This window comes from Amblyraja radiata, chromosome 1 (assembly GCF_010909765.2).
Source record: "Amblyraja radiata isolate CabotCenter1 chromosome 1, sAmbRad1.1.pri, whole genome shotgun sequence".
Lineage (NCBI taxonomy): Eukaryota > Metazoa > Chordata > Chondrichthyes > Rajiformes > Rajidae > Amblyraja > Amblyraja radiata.
This window is the reverse complement of record NC_045956.1, coordinates 122429380-122444344: the sequence shown is the minus strand read 5'-3', so window position 1 is coordinate 122444344 and position 14965 is coordinate 122429380. Positions and strand designations below refer to the sequence as shown.

The following is a 14965-nucleotide window of genomic DNA, read 5'->3' as shown; positions in this document are numbered from 1 at the left end:
CCCACCTTTACTGTCTATGATTCCCACCTATTTTAATGTAATCAGCAAAGTTATTAATCATGCCTTCTACATTGTCATCCAAATCATAGATATAAATGACAAACACCAATGGGTCCAGCACTGACCCCTGAGGCACTCCACTAGTCACAAGCCTCCGTTCTGAAAAACAACCTTCCACCATCACCCTCTGCTTCAACCCATGAAGCCAATTCTGTAATAATAATAATAATAATAATATATTTTATTGTCATTGCACATAAGTGCAACGAAATTTGGGTATGCATCCGACATCATAACTTAAGTAGCTACTAAAATTTAGGTTTAGATACCCCGAGAACACGGTTTGTACAAAGAACATTACACCAGTAAAATAGTCAAAACAGACTAAAATGCAGATGTGTCTGTGCGACGTGACCATCCGAGGGAGACAGTCCTTGGGGGTGGGGGGCACTCAGCAGGGCCGGTTCAGAGCAGCTATAGCTCTGGGAAAGAAGCTGTTCCCGAGTCTGGAGGTGCGGGCGTAGAAGGCCTTGTAACGTCTGCCGAAAGGAAGTAGTTCTAACAGTCCATTACAAGGGTGTGAGGAGTCTTTATGGATGCTGACGGCCTTCCTGAGGCACCGTGTGTGGTAGATGCCCTCCAAGGCTGGTAGCTGTGTCCCAATGATCTTCTGCACTCTGTGGACGACGCGCTGAAGAGCTCTCCTCTCCGCCTCCGTGCAGCTGAGATCCCACACAGAGATGCCATACGTTAATATGCTCTCTGTCGTGCAGCGGTAGAAGCTTGTCAGCAGCTGTTGGGGCAGACCAGTCTTTTTTAATGTCCTCAGAAAGAACAGTCGTTGCTGTGCCTTTTTGACCAGCGCAGCGGTGTTGGTGGACCATGTGAGGTCCTCTGAGATGTGAGTGCCCAGAAACTTAAAGCTGGACACTCTCTCCACACTGTCCCCGTAGATGGAGATTGGGGCGTATTCCCCCTTCTGCGACCTCCTGAAGTCGATAATCAGCTCCTTAGTCTTGGAGGTGTTTAGTGACAAGTTGTTACGTGAGCACCAGTCCGCCAGGTCCTGCACCTCCGCTCTGTAGTTTGTTTCATCACCGTTGGTGATCCAGTTAGCTAGGTCTCCTTGGATCCCATGCTACCTAACCTTCCAGAGCCACCCACCATGTGAACTATTAATAAAACCTTTGCTGTGGTTCCTATAGACTACATTATGGCCCTGTCATCAGCAACTATGTTGGTTACTTCTACAAAAAGCTCAATCAAATGTGTGAGACACAAAACCATACCAATTGTCGCTAATCAACCTCTGCCTTTCCAAATGCTATTAGTAAGCAAAAAATAGACAATGTTATCCCTTTACTTAGAAGATTGAGGGGGGATCTTATAGAAACTTACAAAATTCTTAGGGGGTTGGACAGGCTAGATGCAGGAAGATAGTTCCCGATGTTGGGGAAGTCCAGAACAAGGGGTCACAGTTTAAGGATAAGGGGGAAATCTTTTAGGACTGAGATGAGGAAAATATTTTTCACACAGAGAGTGGTGAATCTCTGGAATTCTCTGCCACAGAAGGTAGTTGAGGCCAGTTCATTGGCTATATTTAAGAGGGAGTTAGATGTGGCCCTTGTGGCTAAAGGGATCAGGGGGTATGGAGAGAAGGCAGGTACAGGATACTGAGTTGGATGATCAGCCATGATCATATTGAATGGTGGTGCAGGCTCGAAGGACCGAATGGCCTACTCCTGCACTTATTTTCTATGTTTCTATGTTTCTACTTCAGAAGGGTAGCAAGAATAAATGGGGTAACTACAGGGCAGTGAGCCTTACATCAGTGGCAGGGAAATATTGGAGAAAATCATAAGGGATAGGATTTATGCATATTTGGAAAAGGCAGGGGCTGAGCAGGGCACATCAGCATTTCTTTGTGCAAAAAGGTCCGGCCTCACTAATTTGATTCACCTTGTTAGTAGATAACTAGGACAATTGATGAAGGCAAGAAAGACAGCAATGTCCGTACAACTTTATTAAGGAAGTTGGCAAGGTCATGCATAGCAATCTGGTCAAGATAAGTCAGAATATGGCATCCAAGGCAAGCTGGCTAATTAGATCCAAAACTGGCTTGGTGAAAGGAGACAGAGTGTGGTGGTGCAAGGATGCTTTAATGTTTGGATATCAGTGGTGTAACACAAAGATCACTGCTGTGACCTTTATTGAGTGTCAATAGACAATAGGTGCAGGAGTAGGCCCTTCAGCCCTTCGAGCCAGCACCGCCATTCAATGTGATCATGGCTGATCATCCACAATCAGTACCCCGTTCCTGCCTTCTCCCCATATCCCCTGACTCCGCTATCTTTAAGAGTCCTATCTAGCTCTCTCCTGAAAGTTTCCAGAGAACCGGCCTCCACTGCCCTCTGAGGCAGAGAATTCCATAGACACACAAATCTCTGTGTGAAAAAGTGTTTCCTCTTACATAGAAACATAGAAAATCTCTTCTCCTTTCTAAATGGCTTACCCCATTTTCTTAAACTGTGGCCCCTGGTTCATGGATATTAACAACTCTGAATGTAGAAGATATGATTATTAAGTCTGTGCATGACACAAAAAGATTGGCATAGACATAATGGGCTGAAGTGCCCGTTTCTGTGCTGTACAGTTCTATGTCCCTATCACTCAAAGGTACTTGGGTACAGGGCATTAGATCCCATGACTCAAGGTAATGAGTCCACATCCTCCATTCCATCAGCCACCATAACCAATGAATAATTCTCAGCTAATTGCAGGTTAACCTGAGTATTTCCAGCATTTTTTGTTCATATTCCTGATTGCCAACTATAAAATATTTGTTATTGAATAAAGTGGCTCACATTGCTGAATTTAAACCAATATTGTTATGTCAAAGATGCTGTTATTCAACTTTTTTGTGCCCTTTCATAAAACGTTCAGATGTCTTTGTAAGGTTCAAGCTGAACTGACCGACTTTATATAATAATATTTGCAACACATTTCTATTCACAGTTTTCTTTATTCTCTGAGGTAACTGTGAAAAATACTGAAGCTTTTGTCATGCTGAATACGCATGTATCATTTATTGCCAAAGACAATTACTGGTTTTCTCATTATCTACAACTACTGGCAGGCTATCCAATAAATACAACTGAAGCTTTAAATGAATACACAAAGAGCTGCAAATACTTGGCAACTCACACATGATCTGTGGAGGAGGAAACAACGTTTGCAATTTGGGTTGATGACATATCAGAATTGAAAAAACGTAAACGTCAAACGTGTCTTAAGTTGCAGACAAGGGAGAAGGGTGGGGAAAGCAACCAAAACATCTTTGATAGGGTGGTTAACAAGAGAGACTGAATGACGCAAAGCCTGGGGATATGAGTTGAAAGAGGGAGAGGCAGGCGTATTCATGGCGGAGATGCAAACAGAATGTGATGAATGAAGGCGGGAGGAAGCAAAAACAATGCTGGATTTGCAAGGCATGAAACACAGTAGATGCTGGATATCCTGATTCCTGGGATGTCAGGACTGTCTTATGAAGAAAGACTGGATAGACTTGGTTTATACTCTCTAGAATTTAGGAGATTGAGAGGGGATCTTATAGAAACTTACAAAATTCTTAAGGGGTTGGACAGGCTAGATGCAGGAAGATTGCTCCCGATGTTGGGGAAGTCCAGGACAAGGGGTCACAGCTTAAGGATAAGGGGGAAATCCTTTAAAACCGAGATGAGAAGAACTTTTTTCACACAGAGAGTGGTGAATCTCTGGAACTCTCTGCCACAGAGGGTAGTCAAGGCCAGTTCATTGGCTATATTTAAGAGGGAGTTAGATGTGGCCCTTGTGGCTAAGGGGATCAGAGGGTATGGAGAGAAGGCAGGTACGGGATACTGAGTTGGATGATCAGCCATGATCATATTGAATGGTGGTGCAGGCTCGAAGGGCCGAATGGCCTACTCCTGCACCTAATTTCTATGTTTCTATGTTTCTATCTGCAAGAAAGAAAGAGAATGTGAAAAATACTCAGCAGGACTGGCCTCATTTGTAGGGAAAATCAGATGAAAGAAACTACTTGGCATTAGTTCTGTTTCTCTCTCCACAGATACTGTCTGATTTGTTGAGTATTTTCAGTATTCTCATTTTATATTTTAGAGTTCCAGGATCAGCAGCTGTTAGTTTTTGGACAATTGAAACCTTGGCCATGCAAACGAGTAAACAAACAGAACAAACAGCACAGGGATATTCTCAAAAGCTCATAAACTAGAGTAATATACAGGGAATGAATTTTAATGAGCAAACATCACCTTCCTCCAAAAAATGAGTAAAAATCAAATGCCTGTGGACATTACTGCCTTGCCTCTTTGTAATGATAAATATTTTAACATTGTAATTAATTATTTTTATGCCAAGTCCACAAATTAAATGTGAACTCTTTCAGCGTACTGAGCAATATTGTGTTTTCAGAGAATTCCAGAAGTGTACAACCAAACCATTCATATATGCGAATAAGTTTAAGATTACAAGAATTAACATTTCAAAGTAAATCATCAAAAAATGTTTTGATGTATTGCAGACTGTAAATTATATTTTGAATCTAATTACCATATTAATAGATTCTATTTGATAGTATTGAAGAATATTTAGATTATTCTATCTTTTTACAAATAAAATGAAAATATATTTCAGAATGTGCTGTGCTGTGATATTGTGCTGTGATATTGTAAAAAAAAATCAGCGTAGAAATGAATCATCATAGCTTTTACATCCATAAAAGGTATAAGCTTTCAGGCATTCCCAACGTAGACAGTGTATGTTAAATTAATTTATTGACATCTAAGTAAAACATTCCTCAAAAAAATAATAACTTACAGTTTCTGCTGTAGATCGCTGCTACCAACAATTGATTCTGAACAGGAAATTCAAAGCGATGGTACTGCACTGAAAACTAAAGGAGAGTAAACAAGCTAGAAGTCAGACTCAGTCAAATCTCTGTGTTGCTTTCAACTCTGAGCTTCATGCTCATACATGCTTGCCTAGAAATGTTAAATCTCAGCAAAGGTCCCAACCAATCACTGCACTTTATGGAACAAGTCTAGCTGGCTGAGCCCAGCTGCATAATCTGCTTGAAAGTAATGCTCAAAATACCTTTCCATTTCTCATAATACTTTTAATATCTGATTTTTATTTCTATTATTAAATCCACTAATATTTCAAACAATTCAGAATCTATACCACTAACCCTATTATTCCTCTCTTGTTTGCTCAACACATTATAGTAAATAAAGCCTGACCCAGTCAAATAAAGATAGGCTTGTATCTATTCTGAAAATGTAATTAAATAGAAAATATTGAACTGTGTCTTCCCCTCCACCATAGTGGACAGAGTCCTTGACCATATCTAATCTATCTCTTGTACCATTGCACTTACCCCCTCGCCTTCCAGACAGAGCAAGAACAATGTTTCCCTGGTCCTTACCTTCCACCCCATCAGCTTCTACATTCAATGGATTGCCCTTCACTATTTCCTGCAGATCCAACAAGATTCCACCACTAGACACATATTCCCCAACCCTCACCTTTCAGAAATTCAAAGGGATCAGTTCCTGGTCTGCTCTTCCATTCCCACCAAGCATCACTCTCTGCCTGACGGCAAGCTCCAAAATAACTGCAGGAATTGCAACACCTGTCATTTTACCCCTTCCCTTGCATCATCCAGGGGTCCAAATGGCCCTACAAGATGAAGCAGCAATTCACTTGCACTTCTTCTATTTTAGTGAGCTGCAATTGTATCCACACTGTGGTCTCCTCTACATTGGAGAAACCAAACACAGATTGGGTGAACACTTCTCAGATTGTCCGTGTTCAGTCTGAAGAAGAGACCCTGAGCTTTCTGTTGCCTGCCACTTTAATTCACCAATCCACTCCCACTCTCACCTTTAGTGGGACAGGCAGCATCCCTCGACCCGAAACGTCACCCATTCCTTCTCTCAATAGATGCCGCCTGTGTCACTCCTGCCTTTTGTGCCTATCTTTGGTTTAAACCAGCATCTGCAGTTCTTTCCTACCCCCTCTGACCTTTTTATTTATGGCCTCTGTCCTATATCCAAGTGGAAGATGAGGCCCAACACAAGGAACACATTTTATCTTCTATTTATATATATATTTTAGGCCCAATTTTAGGCCCAATATTGATTTTAACAACATTAGGTAAATCGCTCTTTCTTTCTGTTTGTATGGAACCGGATATTTCTGCCTGTCATAACTTTGGCCTAGATTTGCTTTTTCTGTTTGTTTAGTCTGGCCTGCTAGATAGGCCTCACGGGCTTGAAAAGACAAAAAGTGCTGGAGTAACTCAGCAGGTCAAGCAGCATCTCTGAATGGTAGACAACTGTTCGGGTCAGAAAATTTCTTCAGACTGATTGTAGAAGGGGGGAGAAAGGTAGCAGAATGGTGGGGGCGGGACAAAGCCAGATAAGTGATAGATGGGAAAAAAGACACAAAGTATTGGAGTAACTCAGCAGGTCAGGCAGCATCTCCGGAGAACATGGATAGGTGACGTTTTGGGTCGGGACCCTTCTTCAGTCTTCAGAAGTGTTAGGTAGAATCAGGTAAAGGGGGTTGGACAATCATGATATTAACAACACATTACACAAAGAAATGTAATCTGATTTTATCTGCTTCGTCCACTGCTGTAGTAACACATTTGGTTCAATCTTGTCAGGTATGCCCACTGTTCTACCCATCCCCCCACCACTCTCTGCAAACTAGGCTAACTCCCAATTATGAGAAGGCTCCTGACTTGCAGAGCATCGAGTACTTTCTGTTTTGAATGTAATGAAATGCCTAGTTGCAAATTTTTGTTGATGCAAAGTTACTTCAAATTCTATTTTGGGTTAACATCTCCAATTTCTGTTCTAATAGTTCTATTCATTTTTTTTCCTGGCTTTCTCGGTAACACAAAGGCAACAACCATCACAATTGCAGGGGCTCTCCTCCGAGTGAGATTAAACTGATGAAACTCCCACTAAAGGAGACCTCCTAATATTTATGAGTTTCTGTAATGTAACATCAAGGACACAGCAAAGAAAGTACTGCAAGTGTTGTAAATTTGAAATAAAAGCAGATCATGACGGAAATGCTCAACTGGTCAAACAGTTTGTATTTCAGGCCAATGATCGTATGATATGTATAAATCACAGAGGCGGGAAATGGCTGGAGACAAAGTAGGACTGAATATTGCATGCAGCAAGCGGGACCTGCATGCGGCAAGTGCGACCAAACCGGAAGCGGGGGCCGCGCGGAGGTTGAGTGATCCCTGTACAGGGCCGGTCCCATCAGCATGTGCCTGCATGCGGCGAGCGCGACCAAACCAGAAGTGGGGGCCGCGCGGAGGTCGCGTGAGTGACGTGAAGTTCGAGCGAAGTCTGCGCGTGACGTACAGCATCAAGACGCTGCGTACAGCGTTGAGACGCTGCGCATGCCCATCGAGGCGATGCGTATGGCATCGAGGTGGCTGCAGGCCGGCAGGCCGTTGCCACGCGGAATTTTTGATCACGGTCAGTTTTTCGGAGCCCCGCGCGATGTCGGGACCAGCTCCGCACAACTCCATACGGCTCCGGTGATTGAAGTGGGACCGGCCCCGCGCGGCCTTGCGGCTCAAGCGACCACGTTAGGCCATGCTTGCCACATGGAGTCACCATGCTCGTGGGACAGGCCCTTTATATAGGTATGTTGCAAAACCTACCTTCAGTGGGGCTGCAGATCTGTCCCAGCCCATGTGCGTGATTTTGGCGCCGTTGAGAGGGGGGCGATTTGCCCTAGGCTATTCAAATCGAGGTTGTTCAGCCTACTTAGTTGCTGACGAAAAATCGCTGGGAGATTCTTTCGCTGGAGCTATTTTTAAACTTAATAGGTTAATTTAATTGTTATAGTAGGTTAAAAATTATCCTCTAAACCTGCGACCGCCGACAACAGGATGGATCTCATACAGGGGACAACGGAAGGTAGGTTGTTTATTTTTACATTAAAAAGGGCTTCTTAAGATCCCTTTATACAAAGTTTTATGTTGCGAGTAGCTAATTTGGGGCCCCATTAAATCCCGCAGTATTTTTCTGGGCATATGGGGTACAAATCTACCGCAATGGGAACGTTCCAAACCAGCGCATGCCACAGAGTTCCACAGGATCCCACTCGAAAGCTGATTTAAATGGCCATTAATTTACAGCAATTGAACACTAAATTCCTTCCATTTGGCCTATAAATTAATGTAAATGAGATTTAAAAATCATGTATTATTGTGAATTCTTTGTGAATGTTATTTGGACACTTAGGCTTTTTAAAAATGTTAATCTTTTCTTAAGAAATGGATAGATGTTTAGATCTAATAATTGAAGTTTGGAATTAGCTACAATTGGGTAACTAACTAATTATATGCTTTAATTTCAGGTCATCCAAGTAAGATTGTTTCATATTTGTTTCAGAATGCTTCAATCTATAATAACTGAAAATTTCTTTCAGTTCTCTTAATTTTTAAGAACGTTATGGCCATTTCACTGTCCTCGATCACAGCTTTTGTGTTAAGTCAATGGAAAATCAATAGGGAACAAGATGCTAATTTCCGAGTATGAAAATGGCCATAACTTTTTTAATACTGAAGATATGAAAGTGAATTAGGTGTCAAATTAAACTTATCTTTGTGCTTTATCTGATGGGATAAATTGCAGACTTGATTTTTAAAATCTTAAAATTTTGTAACATTGCTACTTTATAATGTTGCCATGTAGGAGAGGATGGTGCAAACAAAGCTAATCAGTCCAGAGATGATCCTGTATCAGTACACTGTGGACGGATCTATTGTAATCATGTATAGTCTTTCTGCTGACTGGATAGAGGGCAACAAAAATCTTTTCACTGTACCTTGTGACAATAAATTAAACTAAACTAAAGATGTAAATAGGCGGAGATTGCGCAAAAAGAAAGATAATGAAAGCGCTCAAACTGTGAGACTGGAAAAGTAAGTGTGGGGAGATGGGATGGACACCAGTGGAGGGGGCAGTGGACTATGCCTGATACTAATACCTGGACAGTTTCCAGCTATTATGTTGACGTTGTTACCTGCTTGTGTACAACACTTGAAAGTTTTATCATCTTTTCTGCTCATTTTCATCTTGATCTCACTTTTACATGGTTCATATCCAACTCTTCCTTTTCATCTCTTCCCATTTCTCCATCTCAGGGGGTGAGCTAATGATCAATGTTCATTCCAAGTCCCCGTCAATCTTGGCTACAGTTTGTTCAGTACTATTTCCGGCAAATACTTCATTCCATTCTTCCCACTTCCCCAGCTCAATCGCTGGTTCTGAAAATGACACCCTCCTCACCTGTGCTTCTGAGATATCTACCCTTTGCTTTAATTGTGGTTTCCCCTCCACCACACTTAACAGCCTCTCATCCACATCGGTTCTGTTTCCAATGCTGCTTCAATTACTCTGCTCCTCTTATCCAAAGCAAGGTTTTCCTGTCCTTATCTTGTATTCTACCAGCTTTCATATTTGATGGACATCTTTACAATTTTCACCATCTTCAATGTGATGCCACAACCAGGCACATCTTCTCTTCCCCCTTTTAAATTCCAATGGGACATTCCCTCGTAACTCTGATTCTTTCTTTCAGCTTAATGCAATTCATTTGACACACACAATGTGGTTTCCTCACAGATTAGATTATTATATTGCAGAACACCTCCATTGAGTCTGCAAGGGATGCCATGAGTTTCCAGTTGCCTCCTTCTTTAATTCTTCATCCTCTTCTGACATCTCTATTTTTGCCTTCTAATACGGTTCAAATAAATCCAAAATAAGGTTGAGATACAGCACCATCCCTCCTACAGGTATGTTCCACTACTCATGGCTCTATTGATTTCAACAATTTCAGATAACTAGCCTTTCTCACGTGCGACAGAAATGAATGCAAGTTCAACTGGTAATGTTAACTCAGTTCTGATATGAGTTCAACTGGTAATGTTAAGTCTATTTTTTTTAATACAGATGTGAACCTGTGAACATTTCCAACATATTCTTATATGTCAGCTGCACATCGGTAGAGTTGCTGCCTTATAGCGCCAGAGAGCCGGGTTCGATCCTACCTATGGGTGCTGTCTGTAAGAAGTTTGTACGTTCTCCTCATAACCTGCATGGGTTTTCTCCAGGTGCTCCGGTTTCCTCCCCTACTCCAGACTTACAGGTTTGTAAGCTAATTGGCTCCAGTCAAATTGTAAATTGTCCCTAGTGTGTGTAGGATAGTGTTCGTGTGTGGGAATCGTAGATCGGCGTGGACTCTGTGGGCCGTAGGGCCTCTTTCCACACTGTATCTCTAAACTAAACTAAATTCCAGCATTGACTCAGTTCTGCATTGCCCAGTTCTAGCATTGATTATTTTTGTCATCACAATTTTCATTTATCTCCTTCTATTGACATCTCTAGACTGATCAAGACACCTTCATTGCCCTCTCTTAGTGTCACTTTTTCTCTGCCCTACAGGAGACATTCCCTTCATTTTCATTTCTTCTTCCCCTATTCTGCAACTTAAAATATTCTAGTGTTGAAATATTCTTTGCTTCCATTCCAGTGGAATGTTATTGATCTTACAACCGCATTAAGAAACATTTAGACAGGTACATGAAAAGGACAGGTTTAGAGGGATATTGGCTAAATGCAGGCAATAGACAATAGACTAGGTAGCGTACTGACTGTCTACTGGTCAGTTTCGGGCTTTGCATGGGTGGGGGGGGGGGGGGGGGGGAGGGGTCTTTTGCCTTTAACTTAATTTTTTTCATCTGTGCAGAATCTGAGCAACAAAAATGTCTGAAATGTCATCACTTCTGGCTCCGCCCTAGATTTTTCTTCTTCCAGTATCATGAACTATTATGATATACTATATCCAGGGGCAATAGACAAGGATGTGCATAATCACCCCTGTTATTTGCCCCTGGGATTGAACCCTTTGCGGAAAGTATAAGAGGACATCCGAACATTCACGGCTATAATACTAAACACTCCAATAATAAAATATCATTATATGCAGATGATGTATTATTATATATCACCAATTCTCAAGTTAGTATTCCAAATATATTAAATCTTATAGAGGAATTCAGTTCCTTCTCAGGATATAGAATAAACTGAAACAAAAGTGAAATTATGGCAATAAAACCTCAAGAGCTTTTTAAAATTCCCTTTCAGAATTGCTACAGAAAAATTTAAATAAATGGGTGATCAAGTAACCAGAAAATATACTTCTTTATTCAATGCAAACTTCCCACCTTTAGTTACTAAATTAAACGCTCTTATTCAATTCTGGAAAACACTTCCGATGTCTCTAATAGGCAGAATAATTGCCATAAAAATGATTTTCCTCCCACAAATTCTCTATTTATTTCAATCAATACCGAGATACCTACCTAAATTTTTTTTTTTAATCTTGATTCTCTGATTACAAACTTTATCTGGGATTATAAATCACGTAGAATTCATAAACGACATCTATGTAAACCCAAAGAAATGGGCGGATTGGCGCTCCCCAATTTCTTATACTACTATTGAGCAACGAATATTAAAAATGTAATTTACTGGCTGGATAACACATGCCAACATGTAGACTGGTTAATAATGGAGAGAGAGGATTGCTCGCCTTTTAATATAGGCAAGATTCTTCTCTCCCCAATAAAGTTGAAGAACACAATATATGCGAAAAATCCGATTATTCACAGCACTTTACGAATCTGGGGACAAGTAAAATCAACTTTTAAACTAAGAAATTTATCTCTTCTTTCACCAATAGATAATAACCCGTTGTTTAAGCCATCTATTATAGATAAAACATTTACTTGTTGGGAAAGACTAGGAATTAAAAAGTATGGAGATCTGTACGAGATTGGAAATCTCCTGTCATTTCAGAAATTACAGTCGAAATACAGTCTGAAAGGTAATCAATATTTTAGATATCTTCAAATTCGAGATTATTTGAAAACATATACCCATGATTATCAAACTCTGCTGCCAGATATACTAGACGAATGTATGAATAGAAACTCAGAGTCAAACAATCTAACATCATACTTGTATAATACCCTTCTAAATATAGAAACTCCATCGTCAGATGCAAGTAGAAGAGAATGGGAAGAGGAATTAGGCCTAAATATTTCCAAAGACATGGGAAAAATATCTCTTATATATACATTATTGTTCGATTAATGTTAGACACATTTTAATCCAGTTCAAAATACTGCACAGACTCTACTACTCAAAGACTAAACTTAATAAGATTTTTTCAAATGTATCTCCTATTTGTGACAAATGTCTCCTTCAAGAAGCAACTATAACACACTCCTTTGCCTCTTGCATAAAGCTACATTTCTTATGGAAAGGAATCTTTGAAATTTTCTCAAAAACATTAAAAACAAAACTGGGCCCCCATACGGAACTGATTATTTTCGGAACAGCAGAAGCCTGCCCTGAGCTATCAATATTTCAAAGACGTTTCGTTAATTATGGCCTGATAACAGCATAAATGTTGGAAAAATACATCTGCCCTACTTTTAAAATGTGGATTACAAACATGTCTGAGATGCTACATCTTGAAGATATGAGACTTGTCTCAGCAGGAAAATCAGAGCAATTTTCAAAGATATGGATTCCTTTCATTGATTAATTACAAGGATAGTATGGTGCAACACAACTTTGGAATTAAACTGATTTACGGACTGGGTGATGGGTGGGGAGAGAAATGAAGCAGGTATATCAACATTTTTTTTTTCGTTTTTGTCTTTTAATTTCTTTACGTTTTCCCTATTTATTTTACTGACTCACCCTTCGACTACACTCATTTGGTAGTGAGTGAAACAGACGAAACAGTCTGAAGAAGGGTTTCGGCCCGAAACGTCGCCTATTTCCTTCGCTCCATAGATGCTGCTGCACCCGCTGAGTTCCTCCAGCAATTTTGTGTACCTTCGATATTCCAGCATCTGCAGTTCCCTTTTGAACTCATTTGGTAGTTTACGGGTTCTATTCTTACACATTCACTTTCTCTTTCATTCTCTTTCTTTCTTGCTCTTCCTATCTTTTTCTATTTCATCTTTGCTAAAATGAAAAATGAAGCTGTACAATAAAAGTATTATGTCATATGCCGTGGTTTATACTTTTGTACACTGCTTCTAATAAAAATATAAATTAAAAAAAAGAAAAATTAAAAAAGAAATTAACCCTTTACATTCCACATGATTTTTACAAACAATATGGATAAAGTTACTAACTTCCTTTCATGGAATGTGAATGGTTTGAACCATCCCATTAAGAGGAAACATTTTTTAAAGTTCTTCGTAGACTAAATTCTCAGATTATCTTTGTTCAGGAAACTCATGTAAGGCAAGATGACAATCAATGATTTTTCAAGTTTTGGAGAGGACAGCAGTTTCATTCAAATTTACAGGCTAAGGTGAAAGGAGTCTCTATTTTTATTGACTCCTCAATTCCGTTTGTTCATTATGAAACAATTTCTGATCCATATGGTAGATTTTTGGTGATTAACTGGTGTTGAGCTTGCCAAATTTATTACATAATGTGTCTCTGTTGTTAGACGAACCCATCACGGAGGAAGATATACAGAAAGCAATCCTCTTGATGAATTCTGGTAAAGCTCCCAGTTTAGATGGGTTTACAGTAGATTTTTTAAAGCATTTCTCAAGTTTATTGTCTCCCTGACTATGCAAGTTTTTTAAAGAAGCCTTTTTAATGAATAGATTACCACAATCCTTTTATGAAGCATCTATCTCTTTAATTCTTAAAAAAGATAAAAACCCTACTGAAGTGACATCATATAGACCTATATCACTGTTAAACGTAGATTCTAAAATTCTTTCCAAAATATTAGCTATGAGATTGCAAAATATTTGACCGCAAATTATTTCTGAAGATCAGACAGGTTTTATTAAAAATCGTTACTCATACTTTAATGTTAGGAGATTAATGAATATTGTATATGCAGCGCCAAATAAAACTCCAGAATGTGTCATTTCACGATGCCGAGAAGACACTTAATAGAGTACATTGGGAATACTTATTCAATACACTTGAAAAATGTAGGACTGGCCCAAAATTTATTTTGTTGATCAAGCTGATACATCATATACCTCAGGCGTCATTACTTACCAATAATCAGAAATCCCCTTTTTTCAGGCTCTTTCGAGGTACTAGACAGGGCTGTCCTTTAAGTCCTTTACTGTTTGATATCACTTTGGAACCTTTGGCCACCGCTATTAGGGAATCCCCAATATTTTTGGTATTGTCCGTGGGAATAAGATATATAAGCTATCTCTTTATGCAGATGATCTGTTATTATTCATTTCTAACCCTGAGAAATCTATTCCGGCAATAGCAGCATTGCTTAATCAATTTAGTAGTTTCTCTGGTTATAAACTAAATCTTAGTAAGAGTGAGCTTTTTCCATTCAACAATCTAGTTTCGAATTATGGACAGTTTCCATTTAGATTGACTACCGAATGTTTTACTTATTTAGGTATTAAGATTACCAAGAAACACAATGATTTATTTAAAGCTAATTTTACGTCTCTAATTGACCATAACAAACAACAGTTGACTAAATGGTCACCAATGTCCTTATCTTTAATCGGTCGAATCAATGCTATTAAAATGTTTATCTTACCTAAATTTTTGTATTTATTTCAGATGATACCAATTTTTATTGCTACATTTTTCTTTGATATTATTGACTCCAAAAGGTCTTCATATCACAGGTGAATTGGTCATGGGAACAAGGACATGGCAGACCAATTGAATAACTACTTTGTTTATATCTTCACTAAGGAAGACATAAATAATCTGCCGTAAATAGCAGGGGACCGGGGGTCAAATGAGATGGAGGAACTGAGTGAAATCCAGGTTAG

The 14965-nt window shown here is 39.6% G+C and overlaps 1 protein-coding gene across 1 annotated transcript in view; it reads right to left on the bottom strand.

Annotated features, from left to right (window-relative positions):
* The window catches only part of LOC116981787 (cAMP-specific 3',5'-cyclic phosphodiesterase 4D-like), a 197243-nt gene extending 192232 nt beyond the window's left edge, over positions 1–5011 (bottom strand). The window contains exon 1 of the mRNA XM_033034915.1: positions 4876–5011. The gene's annotated coding sequence lies outside the window, so the exon portion shown is untranslated. The remainder of the gene's footprint in view (positions 1–4875) is intronic.
* Between the last annotated feature and the right edge of the window lie 9954 nt (positions 5012–14965).